The sequence below is a fragment of the Coffea arabica genome, chromosome 8c (assembly GCF_036785885.1).
Source record: "Coffea arabica cultivar ET-39 chromosome 8c, Coffea Arabica ET-39 HiFi, whole genome shotgun sequence".
In the NCBI taxonomy this organism is placed as follows: domain Eukaryota; kingdom Viridiplantae; phylum Streptophyta; class Magnoliopsida; order Gentianales; family Rubiaceae; genus Coffea; species Coffea arabica.
In genome coordinates, this window is record NC_092325.1 from 9,244,765 (window position 1) to 9,265,109 (window position 20,345).

General features: G+C 40.5%; 2 long non-coding RNA genes across 2 annotated transcripts; both read right to left on the reverse strand.

Annotated features, from left to right (window-relative positions):
• Window positions 1-8,668: 8,668 nt before the first annotated feature.
• On the reverse strand, window positions 8,669-9,804 carry LOC113707342 (uncharacterized). Its single transcript, XR_011820629.1, has 3 exons — window positions 9,683-9,804; window positions 9,049-9,106; window positions 8,669-8,957 (listed from the first exon to the last, which is right to left on the reverse strand). It is a non-coding gene; the product is annotated as an uncharacterized lncRNA (long non-coding RNA).
• Window positions 9,805-10,285: 481 nt separating this feature from the next.
• Window positions 10,286-12,056, reverse strand: LOC140013866 (uncharacterized). Its single transcript, XR_011820697.1, has 2 exons — window positions 11,976-12,056; window positions 10,286-10,401 (listed from the first exon to the last, which is right to left on the reverse strand). It is a non-coding gene; the product is annotated as an uncharacterized lncRNA (long non-coding RNA).
• Between the last annotated feature and the right edge of the window lie 8,289 nt (window positions 12,057-20,345).

Sequence of the window (20,345 nt, forward strand, 5' to 3'; positions counted from 1 at the left end):
TCTGTTTTAAAATGAACATGATTGTGTGGCTATCTATGATGATTGGAAATGGTATATAATGATTCTAGAGGGTGGAAAAGGTGGAAGATTGCAAGGAATTTCTGTTTTGGAAGAAATCTGGAAAATTAGGGTTCTTGGTTCTTCATTCTGTCCGAAAATTTTGGTCATAGATAGAGGCCGAATTGGCCTTGGCTTAAAACATGAAAGTTGTAGGTAATGACATTTTATAGGTTCCTGTAAAATTTCAGGTCAATCGGAGTAGCGTAGAGTGAGAAAAGTCGAATTTACCCTTGCTGTTCTGGTCTTGGCCGAATGTAAGAACTGCGATTGTAATTGGTTGTTTTGGTTGGGATTGCTTCTGAATTGGTTGTTATGGTCTTCTGATGAAATGTAGTCTTAAATCTTAGCTTTCATATGGCTTTGGAATTTCGGAATTTGGAATTAGGTAGCCTGTTTTATGATTTTTGTGCTAGAATACGTTTTGTGAATCTGCTTTTCCGATGCTGGTGTAGTATCTTGCATTTTTGACCTAGTTATACTCGAAACTGGATTGAGTGGCCTTCTTCAACATTGTAGCCTCTTAGGTCTTGAATCTACTTGTAAAATTTCAGGTTAAATGGATTAGTGTATCCTGAGTTATGGACAAAACCATCAGGCCTGTTTTAGACGTTCGTTTGTGTACGTTTTGAATTTCAGTTTCTGACAGTGGGTTTTTCCGTATTGATCCCATTCGATCTGGGTGTCGACTCCTTCATAAGAAATTTAGATCTTGGTCTCAGCTTCGGAACGGTATAAAGTACGTTGAAATCCGAGTGCCGTAGCTCCTGTTATGATCAAAACAATATCGATCGTCAGAACTACCTTGTATTTGGACAGTTCTGACGGGTATTTTGGCACTCGATTTTCGTTCTATTCTGAGTGGATTCAGATCTTGGCCAAAACATCAAAATTTTAGCCTTATGTCTCAGCTTTCTAATGGCTTTGGAATTTCCTGATTTGGACTTGTGAGCTAGAAGTTATGGTCTAGTAAACAGACCCTGTCTGTCATTCAAAGTGCAAACTTCTGGTACCGTTTTCCATGATTTCAACTTGTTTTGATTCGGATCCAGTTTAAGGTGTCTTCATGAGAATTGTAGGCCTTCCTCATAGCTTCGAAACGGTGTCTCGTTCACCTTGATCCGATATTTCTAGCCTAACGTTTGACCAAAACGGTTTGAGATGGCGGATTTGGCCGTCCCGTTTGCCGTTCCGCGCGTGCGCGTGTGCCCCTTTTTGCCGTTTCCGCACTTGCGCGTGCCAATTTTGCCGTTTTGCTTGTTTTGGGCATGTTAGTGGCCGTTTGTGATAATAATGTGATAAAATCTTCCATTTCAGACAGCGGTGAGCTAGGCGGAGCCGGTGGGGCCCACTACTAGCGAACGCGCGAAGCGATTTTGCTTTAGTACTACTTTCGGTATTTTGAGTAAGTATTCCGGCCAGTTTGGTGTGTTTTCTTTGCTATGTGTTTGAGATATGTGAAAAGGGTACTTAGGCGAGGATGTACTTTATCGCACTCGACCTAAACCCTAATTTGAATGTATAATTGTACTTGGCATATGTATATGAATCTTTTGGAACCAAAACCCTTGAGCTTGTGGCTCGGGGCGACTTTCGAGTAAAGTTTGTGAAGTTTGCAAAGTTTGTGAGTTCGTGGGGCCGATCTAAGACCTGTTTGGACTATTCGAGCCGGTTAGGGCTTGGTCGAAGTCAGTCCAACTTAGTCTGAGGTCACCAAGTTTGTAGGTTCATGTTATGAACCAATTTTGTGAATCCGGTTCACCGAGAAAGTGACCAAGTTTGTGACCCGAGCTTGTGACTCAAGCTCAAGTTTGTGATTTCGTTCGCCCGGGCAAGTTTGTGAGGTGACTGGCCAGTGAGGGTGATAAGGTGTCGGTGGGTGTACAAGTGAAGTTCTACGGACCATTGAGTGTGGTCGACGGAGTGTCGGCAGGAGATCACGCATGGCATATGAATTGGCTTTGGAGCCACCTGTATCCTTATTATGTGATGTTACTTTTCTGCTTTTGCTTTACTCCTACTGTGGAAATGTGGTTACGTGAAATTTACGCTTTTGCCCCTGTTTACTTACTAAACTTCCAGCTTACCCCGTTTCCTTTGTTTTCCTTAGCAGGGGACGACGCGGGGAACTTTGGGACTCTGCCGCTAGTAAAGTTAGGTCTAGTTTGTAATAGTTGGATAGTTAGGAGGTTTGTTTTTGTTTTGGTAGTTTGTATAAGAACCCTTCTTAGGGTCTATCTTCTGCTAGTTGTGGTTATAATGTATTAGAGTGGTTTGACTCGTTACTGTTGAAGATGTAAATATACCTTTTGGATTGTTTATATTGTATTTAGTGCTCTTTCGAACTTTAAGTTTTGAGTCCTGGCGCGAGCTAGGCAGGCGGCCCGTCGATACCCTTGGGTTCGCCCTTGGGAGAAGTGGGGTCGTCACAGTTGGTATCAGAGCGCCTAGGTTAGAGGACTTGGGCAATTGTGGGACATACGTGATAGGTACTAGGCATATCTGATTCTTTTAAGTTGAATGATACCTTATAAGCTGAAATGCCGGTTGACTGACGACTTAATGTTTTGTAGGTATGTATCCGGGCGGTTCGAGTGATGCGGGACCCAGTGGTGTGGGACCGAGACCTCCGAGTAGGAGGGGCCCAGAGGATCGAGCGCTGCGTAAGCGGGCGATCCGTTATAGGCAGAGGCTGGGAGAGCCTTTCACTTTGTACTCCCCCTTCGGCCAGGTGTCGCGCCGACCCTGCGCGTGTTGGTATACGTATGGCTATCCCGACGAGGTAGTCATAGCATTGGATGATGAGCGTTATTACCTCGACAGGACGGTCGAGACTCTGAGGGTGCAGCTCGACGAGACTAGAGCGGTTGGCCGTGAGCAGGCGAGGCGCATGGGATACTTGGAGCGGGGTCTCCGAGAGGAGAGGGAGAGGACGGATGCTTTGCACCGTCAGCTTCAGGACACACACCAGCACCTCTTCGCTATGAAGAGGCAGCTGAGGGACAGGGCTCGGAGTATGTCTGTTGACTGCGAGCTCTTACTAGATTTAGCCGCTGAGGCTCCGCCACGAGCCACCGGTCTGGAGATGATGGATGAGGTGGATACGTTAGGTTCCGTTGGGAACCTGGGTCCTAGGGGAGACGCATAGGGCCGCTTTTGTACTTTTGACTGTTAGGCGGGTTACTTTTGTTAGAACTAGTTCGGCTAATTCCTTTTGTTACGTGGCAGACTAACTAGATTTTTGGAGCCGGAGTGCTCGTGTATATTGGGTTTTGTACCGACTGGAGGTCGGGTAATGTGTAAATCTTTTAGTGTGACTTTGTAAATACGTGTATATATTTGAATAGAATGTTGAACTTATCTTTTGTGTGCCTTTTGTGCGTAAGTTTTGTGTCTCTTCTTTTGCTCATAGTCTGGATAATAAGTATACGTATTATTCCGAATTATAGACTTGTACACTAGATGGCCTCCGGTACTCGAGGTGGAGGTAGAGGGCGAGGACGAGACCCTGAAATGGAACATGAACAAGAGCCAGACCAAGTAGCTACAGCCATCCAGTGAATGGCTGACTTGATGGAGCGTATGATTGACCAATAGGCTCAGGGCCACGGGAATGCTGTTGGAAACCCTGGACATAATCCGGGACATAATCATGAGAGCGAGAACCGTGCCTTAGAACGGTTCCAAAAGTTTGCACCTCCCAAGTTCATAGGAGGACCTAATCCTGATTTAGCAGAAACCTGGATGGACTGTATGCTCGATATATTTGCCGCGCTTAGGTATTCGGAAGAGCGGCAGATATCTTTTGCTGTGTTCCAGTTTGAAGGAGCCGCTCGAGCCTGGTGGAACGTGATTAAAACTAAGTGGGAGTGCGAACAAACCCCCTGGACCTGAATCAATTTTACCCGAGAATTTAATGAGAAGTATTTGCCGCCCATCGTGCAAGAGAAACAGGAAGATGATTTTATCCGCCTGCGTCAAGGTGCATCTAGCGTGGCAGAGTACGAAACCCAGTTCACTAAACTTTCTCACTTTGCCCCAGAGCTGGTGTTAACGGAGCAGAAACGAATCCGTCGATTCGTTCAAGGTTTAAATGTGGAAATCCAGGAATCGCTAGCAGCTGCTCAGTTGAACACGTTTAGCCAAGCGCTAGAAAAAGCACAGCGGATTGAGACTGCCAGGGCACAGGTTAAAGCTTTTCATGACCGGAAAAGAAGGCAACCCAGCTCGAACGATTCCCCGGTTGGACAGAGTTCGCGAAACGAGCCACCTGCTAAAACAAGTAAAGGCACAGATGGTCCACGACCTACAAGAAATCTGACTAGCTTTGGGCGAGGTCAAATAGTGCGAGAGCCCCAGAGGAGTGCCCAGCGTGGAGGGGCAAGTACGGCCACTAAGCCAACCTGTGGTTTCTGTGGGGGCAATCACACTGATGAAAATTGTTGGAAAAATAGTTCGGTACGGAAATGCTTCAAATGTGGCAGCACCGAACATCTGATTGCCCGGTGCCCTAAAATGCAAAAAGAAGGACTCAAGCCACCGACTGAAGGGACCACAACGAAGCCGTCAAATGCAGGGGAAAATCGACTCAAAGGGCCAGCCAGAGTGTATGCAATGGGTCTACCCGAAGTGACTGACCCTTCGGTGGGCTTCGAAGGTACGCTTTGATAAAAGAATTAATTTCGATGACGAAATTGTCCTAAGTGGGGGAGATTGCGAGGCCCCAGTTCGTTCTACGTTGATATATTCATTAATTGGGCGGTAACGTTTGGTTTTGGGAGTATTTCGAAAACCCTAAGTAGGAATTAAGATTTAAACCCTAAGTTCCGGTTAAAATTGAAAACCCGTTTTTCTACATTTTCTTTATTAGAAAATTCCCCAGATAATTTTTATTGAGTAAATAGAGTTTTTAGATGATTTTTCTAGTATTAGTTAGTTTTTGAGAAATTAAGAACGTATATCGGACGTGGGACCCACTAGTGCGAAAAGTTCGAAAAATTTCGGCCAATTAGGTTAAGTTCTGAATACTGGATTTAATTTACCGGGTGTTATGAGATAATTGAAGGTTGATATATGGATGAGAGTGGAGAGAGACAAAGTGATAGACTTGCATTAAATAGGGTGACATGTGTCACCATATGATTAATTCTTGTTTTGACTTTTTATTCAACCTTTTTCCAAATTCTAAATAAAACCAAAAATTGACCAAAAATCCCTCAAAAACATAGAAGCTTGGCCGGCTCTCTTCCTTGAAGAAACAAGAAAAACCTCTCTCAATTTCATACTCCAATCTTGCCCAATCTCACAAACTAACCGGTTAATCTTGAATTCCTTCCATAAAACCTCTTAGTTTGGTGCTTGTAAGGTGTTGTGTGGAGTTGGTTGGAAAGCTAGAGGACCTAGTACTCTCTCTCTCTCTCTTGTTCTAAGGTAAGTTGTGAAGGACCACTTTCCTTCTTCTAATAATGTTTAATTCATGCTTGGTGATGAAATAAGATGCAAGTTTATGGATTACATCTTGATTTTGGTTGGATTGGTGAAACTTTCTATTTATTGGTAATTTTTTCTGTTTTAAAATGAACATGATTGTGTGGCTATCTATGATGATTGGAAATGGTATATAATGATTCTAGAGGGTGGAAAAGGTGGAAGATTGCAAGGAATTTCTGTTTTGGAAGAAATCTGGAAAATTAGGGTTCTTGGTTCTTCATTCTGTCCGAAAATTTTGGTCATAGATAGAGGCCGAATTGGCCTTGGCTTAAAACATGAAAGTTGTAGGTAATGACATTTTATAGGTTCCTGTAAAATTTCAGGTCAATCGGAGTAGCGTAGAGTGACAAAAGTCGAATTTACCCTTGCTGTTCTGGTCTTGGCCGAATGTAAGAACTGCGATTGTAATTGGTTGTTTTGGTTGGGATTGCTTCTGAATTGGTTGTTATGGTCTTCTGATGAAATGTAGTCTTAAATCTTAGCTTTCATATGGCTTTGGAATTTCGGAATTTGGAATTAGGTAGCCTGTTTTATGATTTTTGTGCTAGAATACGTTTTGTGAATCTGCTTTTCCGATGCTGGTGTAGTATCTTGCATTTTTGACCTAGTTATACTCGAAACTGGATTGAGTGGCCTTCTTCAACATTGTAGCCTCTTAGGTCTTGAATCTACTTGTAAAATTTCAGGTTAAATGGATTAGTGTATCCTGAGTTATGGACAAAACCATCAGGCCTGTTTTAGACGTTCGTTTGTGTACGTTTTGAATTTCAGTTTCTGACAGTGGGTTTTTCCGTATTGATCCCATTCGATCTGGGTGTCGACTCCTTCATAAGAAATTTAGATCTTGGTCTCAGCTTCGGAACGGTATAAAGTACGTTGAAATCCGAGTGCCGTAGCTCCTGTTATGATCAAAACAATATCGATCGTCAGAACTACCTTGTATTTGGACAGTTCTGACGGGTATTTTGGCACTCGATTTTCGTTCTATTCTGAGTGGATTCAGATCTTGGCCAAAACATCAAAATTTTAGCCTTATGTCTCAGCTTTCTAATGGCTTTGGAATTTCCTGATTTGGACTTGTGAGCTAGAAGTTATGGTCTAGTAAACAGACCCTGTCTGTCATTCAAAGTGCAAACTTCTGGTACCGTTTTCCATGATTTCAACTTGTTTTGATTCGGATCCAGTTTAAGGTGTCTTCATGAGAATTGTAGGCCTTCCTCATAGCTTCGAAACGGTGTCTCGTTCACCTTGATCCGATATTTCTAGCCTAACGTTTGACCAAAACGGTTTGAGATGGCGGATTTGGCCGTCCCGTTTGCCGTTCCGCGCGTGCGCGTGTGCCCCTTTTTGCCGTTTCCGCACTTGCGCGTGCCAATTTTGCCGTTTTGCTTGTTTTGGGCATGTTAGTGGCCGTTTGTGATAATAATGTGATAAAATCTTCCATTTCAGACAGCGGTGAGCTAGGCGGAGCCGGTGGGGCCCACTACTAGCGAACGCGCGAAGCGATTTTGCTTTAGTACTACTTTCGGTATTTTGAGTAAGTATTCCGGCCAGTTTGGTGTATTTTCTTTGCTATGTGTTTGAGATATGTGAAAAGGGTACTTAGGCGAGGGTGTACTTTATCGCACTCGACCTAAACCCTAATTTGAATGTGTAATTGTACTTGGCATATGTATATGAATCTTTTGGAACCAAAACCCTTGAGCTTGTGGCTCGGGGCGACTTTCGAGTAAAGTTTGTGAAGTTTGCAAAGTTTGTGAGTTCGTGGGGCCGATCTAAGACCTGTTTGGACTATTCGAGCCGGTTAGGGCTTGGTCGAAGTCAGTCCAACTTAGTCTGAGGTCACCAAGTTTGTAGGTTCATGTTATGAACCAATTTTGTGAATCCGGTTCACCGAGAAAGTGACCAAGTTTGTGACCCGAGCTTGTGACTCAAGCTCAAGTTTGTGATTTCGTTCGCCCGGGCAAGTTTGTGAGGTGACTGGCCAGTGAGGGTGATAAGGTGTCGGTGGGTGTACAAGTGAAGTTCTACGGACCATTGAGTGTGGTCGACGGAGTGTCGGCAGGAGATCACGCATGGCATATGAATTGGCTTTGGAGCCACCTGTATCCTTATTATGTGATGTTACTTTTCTGCTTTTGCTTTACTCCTACTGTGGAAATGTGGTTACGTGAAATTTACGCTTTTGCCCCTGTTTACTTACTAAGCTTCCAGCTTACCCCGTTTCCTTTGTTTTCCTTAGCAGGGGACGACGCGGGGAACTTTGGGACTCTGCCGCTAGTAAAGTTAGGTCTAGTTTGTAATAGTTGGATAGTTAAGATGTTTGTTTTTGTTTTGGTAGTTTGTATAAGAACCCTTCTTAGGGTCTATCTTCTGCTAGTTGTGGTTATAATGTATTAGAGTGGTTTGACTCGTTACTGTTGAAGATGTAAATATACCTTTTGGATTGTTTATATTGTATTTAGTGCTCTTTCGAACTTTAAGTTTTGAGTCCTGGCGCGAGCTAGGCAGGCGGCCCGCTGATACCCTTGGGTTCGCCCTTGGGAGAAGTGGGGTCGTCACAGAAACTCAATTAGAGTTGTTTAAAACGCAATAAGCGGAACAAGAATCGGAGTTTTGAGCACCAAGATATAGTAGCTCAAAATTGCTGAAAATTTGAGAAAACACTACAACAAAAATGACCTTTAACAGCATTTAAAAGTGTCGCTATAGATAATCTAACTTGACATTTTACCTTTCCTCACACCTCGGACGAGTGTCGTCCTTTCCAATGTAGGGATAGGTATATAGTATTCAAATGTGTCAGGAAAACTATGCTGTTATAACATCTCATCTGCCAACGAAAATTCCTTTTCTTGATAATCGAAAGTGTCAGGATAGCTATGGTTAGTAATAAGTAGGAGTTTTTTTAACGGAGTTATGCTGACACTTTTAACTGTCAGTAGTTTTTTTTTTTTTTTGATATAGAAGCAACCTGCGGGTAGTGCTCCCAGCTATACATTCCGTGAATCAAAAAATCCAAAGGACTTGTAAAATTATCCCAAAGAACAGAATGCATATAGTAATCTAAAAGCAAAAGTCAATGTTCAAATATAATTTGTTGAACTAAAAGTTAGTAACAAGTACAAACTTGAAAGATTCCCTAACAAGTATAATTTGTTGAACTAAAAGTCAGGTAACGTAATTGTACAACATTAGCAACGATTCGCGAGAGGTACAGTAAATATATATAGTACATTGTTTAGGCGCCTATAAAGCAGGATATTAAAACCGAGCAACACATACCGTCAGCGAACTAATCAAAGTGAAGTCAGCTCCATGAATTTCTGTCTAATGTGATAATTGTCTGCACCAGTAAAGTACTTTACGGGCATTTTCTTTGAACATTAGAAGCTCCATGTTCCTCAAACCTGTTAATCAAGAGATAAAGCAGACTGAAAATGGGGAGAAAAAAAGGAGAAAAGTTGAATATTGAAAGGTAGAGTGGATGTAAAAGCTTACTCAGATTTTGAAAACCACATTTGCTTAAAGGAACCAAGTGACGCCAATATACTCCCACCTATCCAAACAGTGAATGCGACAAGTTAGTCAATGCGCAGCATACTGAGATGCATCTAAAGCAATGTAGCTTCTAAATGCAAAGAAATGTCCACTTCAATCATAAAGCAGAAGCAAATTGGTCTAAACATGCAACTTTGGAGGAAGCACCGCGGCACATCTAGACTATATCGTAAGTAAACATATCAAATACTGTAAATTTTTGTATTTGGAGAAATCCAGCAATTTGCTGACTATAACAAAGTTAATTCTCCTAAACATCATTTAAATGTTACACGCAAAATTATTGCATAAATTTGCCCTGGAAATCGTATTCTTCCCCATTCATATTCTCTTACCTTTCATTTTTAAACATCCCCAAATAAAATTTCAGAAAAAATCAAAGCATATAGTTTTGAGAGGGCTTTCGACTTTCTGAGAAACTGATGGACCATTTCTCAAGTTGGAGAAGAAAAGCTCATGAAGAATATATATGCAATTAGCACAAAGAAATTAGTCTGAAATGAAGATCATAACAAGGTGAATGTAAAGAGATGCAGAGTGACAACTAGATACCATTTTCAAATAGAAACTCAACTTTTTCAGGAGAACCACGTAATCTCCTTGCAGTAATTTGCAAAAGAGCACCATCTATAAGCATGTGTTGTACCACTCTTGCAATATTTTTGGTATCATCAATTCCAAGATGGTGACTTCCTAGTAGCGAAATTTGGAGTTCCCTCATCATTGAACCATTCCTGGAGTTTGACGATCAAAAAGTTTATCACTACAATCTGAGAAGTTTAACACAACTTGGTCTAATCAACAGCAGCTGCAAACGAGCATTGGGCTGAGATGAAACACTCTATAAAATGCATAAACTCACAGACCAATCTCACACTAATGCAACGTACTCTGAAAGTAGATTGTACAGTAACATGGCAGTCACACAACTAAATCATGCCAACCTATGGTTCACATAGTGTAATCAACTCAGCTAAATCCAAAGGGAATCATTTCAGAATCAGAAATGTGTAAGTACAGCAAACTCACCCTTCACTTGCCAAAGAGAGATCAAATTAAAGAAAAAGGCTAACATTCAATAGTCAGTCATTAAATATGTATTGTATAAACAATATCTCACCCTTAGTTCCACATGGGAAAGATAAGGCCTCCTCTCTGTGTCATGAGAAAATTGAACTTTTCCCTTTTTCTCTCCTGACTTCATCCATTCCTTATTAACATTGGGATGAATCCACATATCTTCCATGTCTTCTTTCAAAGTTCTGGAGTCCCAAGTTGTATTCAATGGACCTGCTGCCTCATGTATAAACACACAAAATTTATCTTTCAGCACAAAGTATTATCATAGTTACAGAAAATGTATACCAATTAAGTGACAATGAAGTTTTTACATTTCAATACGTTTCTTAAGCAATGTACTGAATAACATAATTACTTGGGTATATGATGACAAGCAAGCAGAGCATACTGCCCCTACGTAGATGCTATTTTTTTCTACTGCAAGATTTAGAGGAAATAAAGTCTGCTATTAAACGGAAAGACTACTTGATTGTGTTTGGATAAAAATATTTCGTAGTTAAGTTAGATAGGAGCTTACAACATCACAATAATAATTTCTTTAGCACGAGTAATGAGTTGCTTGCTTAGTAAAAGGGAAAAATACAAGTGATAAATTTCTCAATAGAAAAAATCTGAACAAAAAAAATAATAATTCCCTCGAAAAAGTTGAAGGTAGCACGGCATTATCAAATTGTCATCCATGATCCATTGTGTGTGTGTGTGTGTATATATATATATCCATTGCGTATCTCATTTATTTATGAGATTAGGACACGCCCCTAAATAAAGTTCGAAACACACAGTGACGCACTAACTGGCCAACCACAGAACATGACACATTACTACGCTACCGTAAATTGGGAGCCAGAATTTTAGGTAGAAGTTAGGATAAGGCCTGCCTGGCATGCGCTGATAATAATCCACTCCATTCCAGCTGCCAATCTGATTGTAAAGCATAGTATGGTATGGGCACTGCAGTTTCGATGATCTTTGGAATTAGCTAGTATTTATAGCGCTACAAGTTTATCTTCATGTTGAGACGCGAATAAATTCTGGTCTAGTGACTCGTTAGATAGAACCAAGGTTTCTCATTAGCACTCACCGCTTGTTTTTGCCTGACGAAGGATATTTTAGCTATTCTAATTTGAAATTGTGATGAAAATAAAAAATTATGACTATGGCAATATCAGCAGGCAATAGACTGTCAAAGTCCAGAATGAATAACTTCTTTTTTGGGGACAATTTTAATGATTGTTGAATCTATCTTTTAAATTGTATGCCTTTAGTACGATGTCCCTCCTCTCCCCAACCTTGCTCATGTTGGCGGTCACATTAGAGCAAAAAAGAGAAACGACATAGACTCTGTCCAAACTCGTTTAGGGAACACTACCACTTATAAAGGAGCCCAAAAAAATAATTATTATTTAAAAAAAACAGAGCTATCCTTTGAATCCTGACAAGTGATAAAGACACCGGAATTGGGTTCTACACTGGATAACGAGGAACGATGCCTGGCTGTGCCGGAAAAGGTCGGCTGGCATGAATGCATAAATTTTCTTCTTTCTTCATTCGAACCTTCCGACAAATAGGTAGTGAGCATGAAAAGTTTTGAAATTTCTTTTTCATCAATTCCTTATACGGCCTGAGCTTGATTTTAAATCTAAAGCTCTACTCAAACCTATGATCAATTCCAGCCACTTAAAATCGATTAACAAGATGAAAGTAAAGCATAACCGACATGATTGCAGACAAAGAAGAAAACAATACAATTAAGGGGGAAAAAAGTACAAGAGTGTGGGAAACTTTACAGTGATGATTTCCGCTGTAGTGGCTGGACTCCAATGAGATGATAGCGGTAACCTTCGCCTACTCTACTCCTCGGCACGGTCAACCTGAATATCTAGTCAGTAAGGAGAAGCATGGGGATGGGTTTCAGAGGAAAGAAGAAAAAGGAAAGAGCACGAGTATCTATTTTCTTATTCTTTTTGTCCTAGCAAAGAGAGCGAAGGCTTATTGGTGCAGGTGTCGTGGTTGACCGAATAGGGTAGGGAAGCGGCCGAGTTAGCAACTGAAAATAGGGGAGTGGGCGGCGGCGAAGACGGAAGACGGAAGAACCAAAATGGGGGAGTTTTGAGGGATAGTTTGCCGAGAGAGAGAGTTTGTGAGAGAGATGAGAAGAACCAAAATTTCGCTGGCTTGCAAAATAAAAGTTTTGAAATTTCACTAAGTGTTTTGGCAAGGAATCTTTCGCCAAAATAAAACAACATCATTTTATGTTTTAATTTTTTTGGTGTATCTCACATTTTTTCAAGTGTCATGATAGGGAATCTAAAGACACATTATTATTTTTATATCAGATAAAAAAAACAAAATTAAAGTATATATTATTGAATTGATAATAAGTGTCATGATAGAATAGCTATAATAACAAAAACCAGCAAGTGTCCTTTTAGGCGTGTCAGGAAAAGCCATTTTTGTTGTAGTGCAATTAGGCAATTTTCAGGTTTAAAGTACCAATTTTGGGATTTTGTTCGAGTATTGAAATGGGCTCGGAATGTCACCAAAATTAGCAATATTACAATATCATATAAGTTCTATTTCTCTGTAAAATTTCATAGAAAAATACGCATGGAAAGTCAGTTAACAAAAGCACTAAAATCCCAAAAAGTTCCAAGGCAAATCTGCCTTGGACTTTCGTTTTTCCGTTTTCAAGCATTTGGCCAAGGAAATTTCCTCAAACATGGTTCATTGGTGTAGACAAGGTATAATAAACATCTAAGATGTGTTTGGTAGGTGATTACCAAGAATTTCGAAACAACAAGTCCCAATAAAAATTAAAGCTTTGAACTAGCCAAAAGAGGGTTTGAACTCACCAAATCAGTTTGGAATTTCGGCCAGAACTCAATCAATTCAACTCAAAATTGAGCGTGGTTAGTGGCGTTGAAAACTAGATTCATAAAGCTACAATTTCTTAGAAAAAATCATTTTCAAAATCTATCCACAACTAGCTCACATTTGAGCATCAATTCACTGCTCAAAACATAGCTCCCAGTGTAGACGTGAAACAGGACAGTCATGTTTAAACGATTGGTACGGACTGCTCAGGTAGAATCAAAATGTGCATTTTATACCGTTGTAAAGCTGGTAATGTCTAGTTTCCAGTGCCATAAACAGTACTCAATTTTGACATTGAAGAAAAATTTTATAGCCAAAACAATAACACTGTCAGAGTAGTTACGGGAAAAATTTCCAGTTTTGCTGGTTTCTGAAAACACATCATTTGGCCAACCAAATCACGTTATTTTTTGATGAAACTTTCTACATAACCCACACAACATATATACATCATAACCAAGTCATTAGAACCACGAAAAATCACTTTAAAGGTCACGAGCAACACAGGGGCAGAAATGGAAATTTTCACCTTCACTCCTCTTTGAACTTTCATCCATAATATCACTCATTTCCACTAATTTAAGCACTAAACCAACATTAATATCATCAAAACATAACAAATCAGTCCATCCAACTATAGTGGGAATTCATAGAGTCCATACAACATTTTCCAACATAAATAAGGCTACCGACATGCATGCATGAGCTTATAAATGCTATATTACTTCCATAAGACAAGATTTGAGCAGTGGATCATCACTTACTTCCTTAGATGAACCAAGCAGAAATTTTCGGTCCTAAGATACTCAAGAAAACAGTGGAAAGCAGCCCCTTTTTGTAGCTTGAGCGGTTCACCAAGTGAATAGCTAAGTGTTGCCAAATTTTGGTGTGAAATGGTGAAGGATTGGTGCAAGGAATGAAGAAGAAATTGATGAAGCAAGTTTAGTTCTTTGCTCTTGAGGGTGCACGGCTGTTTGGAGCTGGAGAGAGAGAGTGTGCAATGCAAATGAAGCTTCCAAGAGAAGCTAAAATGTGTGGTCACAATTTGTCCAAAAGTCAACCCTCTCCCCGTGCACGCACACGCGTGTTTCGTGCTCGATTATTCTCGAGTTTGTTTCACTAGTGTACTAAACCTCTAATGCACTTCCATTCATATTATTATTATCCACTCTTATGGGTTTAAAAATAATGGTCTAAAGTCTCTCAATTAATAGCGCGTGTAAAAATACGTACTTCCTATTTAAGCGCGATAAAGTGAAACTTCCAAGAAATTCTTATAACGATAGTATAACTAACTAATAATTGAACATTTAAACATAAATATACCTATTTTAAGACTAATGTACATGTTTCCAATTTTTCAAACTCATTGTACTCTCAGATCGGCTATTGTCTCCAAACGCGTATTCACTATTTTCACTTACCGAGCTTCCAAACAAATAAATTTTGCAACAAGTCACTTTAAAAATATAATTGAGTTATAGACCCATGTAATTAGGTCTAAAGAGCTTAGAAAATAATATTCGGAGTAAATGGCCAAGTAAATAATTAAATAAGTTAGAAATAGGAAATTAAATAAGTAAATTTTGTGAGTCCTCACATTCTCTCCCCCTTAAGAAAATTTTGTCCTCGAAATTTACCTCGATTGGTGAACAGGTCTAGATGCTTTCCCCGAATTGCTTCTTCGACCTCCCAGGTGGCTTCCTCTAACTCATGATTTCTCCAGAGAACTTTTACCAATGGTATCTGCTTATTTCTCAATTCCTTTATCTTCTTATCCAAAAACTTCACCGGTTTCTCCTCGTAGGTCAAGATCTCATCAATTTCAATACTTTCCGGTTGCAAAATATGAAAAGGGTCTGGATGGTACTTCTTAAGCATAGACACGTGGAACACGTTGTGAATTCGAGATAGACTCGATGGTAATTCCAACTTATATGTTACATTCCCTACGCGTTGGATAATCTTATAAGGTCCTACAAATCTTGGTTGTAACTTCTTTCCCTTCCCAGACATCAAACTTGCTCTCAAAGGTGTAATTTTAAGAAATACTAGATCTCCAACTGCAAATTCCAAGTCCTTTTTTCGACTATTTGCATAACTCTTTTGACAACTCTGCGCGGTTTGAATTCTCTAGCATACCAACTTTACTTTCTCATTAGCTTCTTCAATCCAAGGCTCTGTAGTCGGGTCTAAAATCTTTCGTTCTCCTACGTCATCCCAACAAATCGAGGATCTACACTTCCGACCATAAAAGTATTTCATACGGAGCCATTTGAATAGAAGAGTGGAAGCTATTATTATAGGCAAATCCCACCAACGTAAAAAACTTACTCCAACTTTCTCCAAAATCCAAAACACAAGTTCTCAACATATCCTCAAGAGTTTGGATTGTCTTCTCAGACTGTCCATCGGTCTGGAAATGGTATGTAGTACTGAAATTGAACTTAGTCCCCAACACTTCTTGCATCTTCTGCCAAAATCTCGAAACAAATCTTGGATCTCTATCGGACACTATAATTACAGGTATTCCATGTAACCTGATAATTTCATCCAAGTACAACTTAGCCAACTTCTCCAATGAGTACTTCATATTGATCGGCAGAAAATGAGCCGATTTGGTCAGTTTATCCACTATCACCTAAATAGCATCATGGCCCCTTTGTGTCCTTGGTAATTTGGATACAAAATCCATAATGATGTTCTCCCACTTACACTCGGTTATCTCCAAAGGTTGCAAAAGCTCCGATGGTTTCTGATGTTCGATTTTAATCTGTTGACAAATCAAAAAGGTTTGGACAAATTGGGCAATTTCCTTCTTCATGCTTTCCCACCAATACAAGTCCTTCAAGTCTTGGTACATTTTATTCCTTCCAGGGTGTATCGTAAACTTCGATCGGTGTGCCTCTTCTAGAATTTCCTTCTTAAGCCTTTCATCCTTTGGCACTACTATCCAATTCCGAAACCTCAATACACCATTTGATTCCAAGTTAAAATCTGACGTGTCTCCCTTTTTACCCTTTTCTGACCATTTTTGTACTTCGGCATTCTTTTCCTGAGATTCCTTAATACGTTTCAACAGAGTGAAATTTACTTCAATATTTCCAAGAATTATTTTCCTCGGCTCCAATCAAGGATTCCAATAATTAACTTATTCTAACAGGTGTAATTCCTTAATCATCAATCCGGCCACTTGTACTCGACGACTTAAAACATCGGCCACTACGTTGGCTTTCCCTGGATGGTACTTTATCGTGCAATCATAATCTTCCAAAAATTCCATCCATCTACGCTGGCTCAGATTTAGCTCTTTTTGAGAAAACAAATACTTAAGACTTTTGTAGTTAGTAAAAACCTCAAATGTCACTCCATATAGGTAATGTCTCCATTTCTTCAAAGCAAGTACCACAGCCGCTAACTCTAAGTCATGAGTCAGGTAATTTCCTTAATGCGGTTTCAATTTCCTAGAGGCACATGCTATTATTTTGTCATTTTGTATTAAAACACATCTCAAACCTTCCTTAGAAACATCTGTGTAGACCACAAAGCTATCCTTCCCATTCGGCTAAGCTAACACAAGCGCTCCTTTTAAACGTCGCTTTAACTTTTGGAAACTGTCCTCACACTTAGGACTCCATATAAACTTCCCACTTTTCTTGGTCAACTCAGTCATAGGTCTAGCAATTCTAGAAAATCTTTAATGAATCTCCGATAATACCCTGCTAATCCAATAAAACTCCGAATCTCAATAGGGTTTTCCAGTCGTTTCCACTTTGAAACGGCTTCAACTTTAGCTGGATCAACTTTAATCCAATCTTTAGAAATGTGTCCCAAGAAAGTCACTTCTTTTATCCAAAACTCACATTTGCTAAACTTAGCATACAATTGGTGTTTCCTCAAGGCTTGCAAAATAATTCTCAAGTGCTTCTCATGATCCTCCACATTCTTAGAGTACATTAAAATATCATCAATAAAGACTACCACAAATTGGTCCAAATACGGCTTAAAAATCCTGTGCATCAAATCCATGAAGGCAGCAGGTGCATTCGTTAATTTGAATGGTATTACTGCAAATTCAAAATGCCCATACTTCGAGTTAAAAGCAGTCTTGGGTATATCTTTTTCCAAAATCCTTAATTGATAATAGCCTTGTCTCAAATCCAACTTGGAGAATACTACTGCCCCATGCAATTGGTCAAACAATTCATCAATGTTGGGCAATGGGTACTTATTCTTAATAGTAACTTCATTCAAACCTTGGTAGTCTATACACAACTTTAAACTCCCATTTTTCTTTTTAACAAACAAGACCGGGGCTCCCTATGGTGAATCACTTTCCCTTATAAAATTCCGTTCCAACAGGTCCTGTAATTGCAATTTCAATTCTTTCAATTCGACTAGAGCCATCCGATATGGCGTTTTACAGATAGGTGCTACTCTTGGAATTACATCAATCTTAAAAGTTATGTCCTTTTCCGGGGGTAAAGACTCTAACTCTTCAGGAAAAACATCCGGATAATCCCTTACTATAGGCATGTTTTCCAATTTCACTTTAACACTAGGAGTGTTGATTAGAAAAGCCAAATAGCCCTGAATTCCTTTACTTAACATTTTTCTAACCCAAAATCCCTGAGATAAGTGCAGATGAGGCTAATCTACCCCTTACATCCAATTTCAAGGTTGCCTCTCCCAGAATGCACAATTCTACAATTTTTGTCTTACAATTCAATTGGGCATTGTAATGTGCTAACCAGTCCATTCCTAGGATCACATCATACCCCTTAATCGCTAAACCTATTAGGTCGGCCAGTAATTTCCGTTCTTCAACCCAAATCTCACAATTTCTATACATCAAGTTAGCCATTAGACTTTGATTCCCTGTAGGCGTTTTAACCTCCAAGTCGTAAGGTAACTTAATTGGCTTCAAGTGTATTCCACTCATAAAATTAGGGTTTACAAAAGAATGAGTCGCACCCGAATCAATTAAAATCTTAGCTAAACGGTGAAAAATAGGAATTGTACCTTTAACCACCTCAATCGCATCCGGTATCTGTTGGTGATCCAGTGCATAAACCCTAAATGGTACCTTAGGTCGGCTCCCTCCAGCACTGGTCTGTTTGGAAGTTGACTTTTCTGGCCTCTGAGGGTCAACTCCCAATTTTGGTGCCTTTGGGTAACCTGCGAGCTGGTGTTCTGCACTCCCATAATACATACATTTCTCTAACTTCCTCCAGCAATCATTCTCAGAATGGTTAGATTTACCACAATATCCACAGGTAACTTAAGGGGTCACAGCTGAACCACTAGAAGGTGCTCCTCTAGCCTGAACCGGTCCACTACGGCCTCCTCTGGATAAAGCTCCCCTAGAAGCTTCAGCGGTCTTTATTCCTCCGATTCCTCTTTCCATTTTGGAAGGCTATGCGTTCTTACTAGTCTGTCCAGAGGTGTGGCCAGAAAAGTTCCTTTTTCTATTATGAAAGCCCCTCACTTGCAGTCTCGTGCTCTCAACCCTTTGCGCTTTCTCTAAAACCTCAGTAAATGTAGAGATTTAGGCTGCGGTCAAACCCTCTTGGATTTCTATATTAAGCCCCTATACGAACCGTCTTATCCTCCTCCGTTCATTGATCACCAATTCAGGAGCGTATTTAGAAAGTTTAGTAAACTTCCCTTTGTACTCAGCTACACTAAGGGTCCCTTGTTTCAATTTGATAAACTCAACCTCCCTCTTCTCTTGAATCAATGATGGAAGGAATTTCTCATTAAACTCTCTCATGAAATTCTCCCAAGTCCAAGGGGTTTGGTCTCTCTCCTATTTTCCTTTTATCATGTCCCACCAAGCACGAGCCAGTCCCTCAAATTGAAAGCAGCAAAATTCACTCGCCTATTCTTAGTATAGTCTAGAGCGGCGAATATGTTAGTCATCCTCTCCAACTAGTTCTCCGCTACTTCAGGATCGGGTTCACCAAAAAACTTAGACGGATTAAACTTCAAGAACCTCTCTAAGGCTCTATCATCGCCCCTATCGTGTCCCTCAGGTTGGTTAAGCGGTCCAGGACCTTGCCTATCAGCTAAGCGTTTTAGGATGTCAGTCATCCTATTGATGGCAGTAGCCACTTGATTACCCTCAATATTTTCCTGTCCCTGGATTGATCCAGTTGCCGATTCCTGGTCATCCCCATGAGGTTGGGCCTGTCTAGTCCCTCGCCCATGACCTCGACCACTTCTTAGTCCTTCCATTATTCTAAGTATGTCTAGTGCAAGGTATAAATCAATTAGGCGAGAAAATACTTAAAACAAGAACCAATCACAAAAATATTGAAAATAACAATAATTTACATTCATTAACACTTCAAGTTCAAACAATTAGCAAGTCATGGGGAGATCACAAAAATATAGCACGCAAGTACCACAAGAGTACTTTTAGTCGTAGAAGACTAAAGTAAAAGCAAGTGGCTCAAAAGTAGGCCACACAGTCATGCAAAATACAATGGTTTCAGCACTTGTATCACCCCAGCTAATTCTATCTAGGGACCTAGTCCACAGTAGGTCCTAGTGGCACTTGCGTCATTCACTAGGGACCTAGTCTACAGTATGACTATTAGGCGGAATCTCCTCCTGATCAGGGTTTTGGATTACATCCATCACCTCATCTACCAGCCTAGTAGTATCAGCCAAAATCCCAGAAGCCCGATCACGGACCTCCTCACTTAGTCTAGTGAGTCGAGGCCTAGTACTCTGGAGCTCCTCACGAGTGACTGCAGCAGTAGCCACCTCGCCCTCTATAACCTCCTCAAGCTCCACAATCCGCTCTCCCTGGGCACTAACTATCTGCCTCAACTCATCCACCTCTGCCTGTAAGTCCAAATTGGCATTCACCAACTGATGACGCTCATCGTCCAAGACTAGTACAACATGGTTCGAGTAGGCAAAAGTCAACCTACATAAACATCGAGGGTAGCTACTAGAGGGTGAGTAGCACACTCGAGCCCCTCTACCAAGGGATCGGTAGTAAATAGGCCTAGGAGGCTCTACGTGACCATTAGCATAGCCATTCCCATTAGCTGCCGTAGTCCCATTTCCATTTTCCATCCCATGCAAAATAATCACACTTTTCGGGTTAGAAATTTAATCACTGACTCGCTCGGATGTCGCTTAGGCATGCCTAACCTAGTCACTAGTTCGCCCCAAGTACCACTTAAGGTCTTAAGGGTAGAGTATCTAGTATGTCTCCCATATAGATCTCTAACCTAGTGCTCTGATACCAACTCTGATGCCCCCACTTC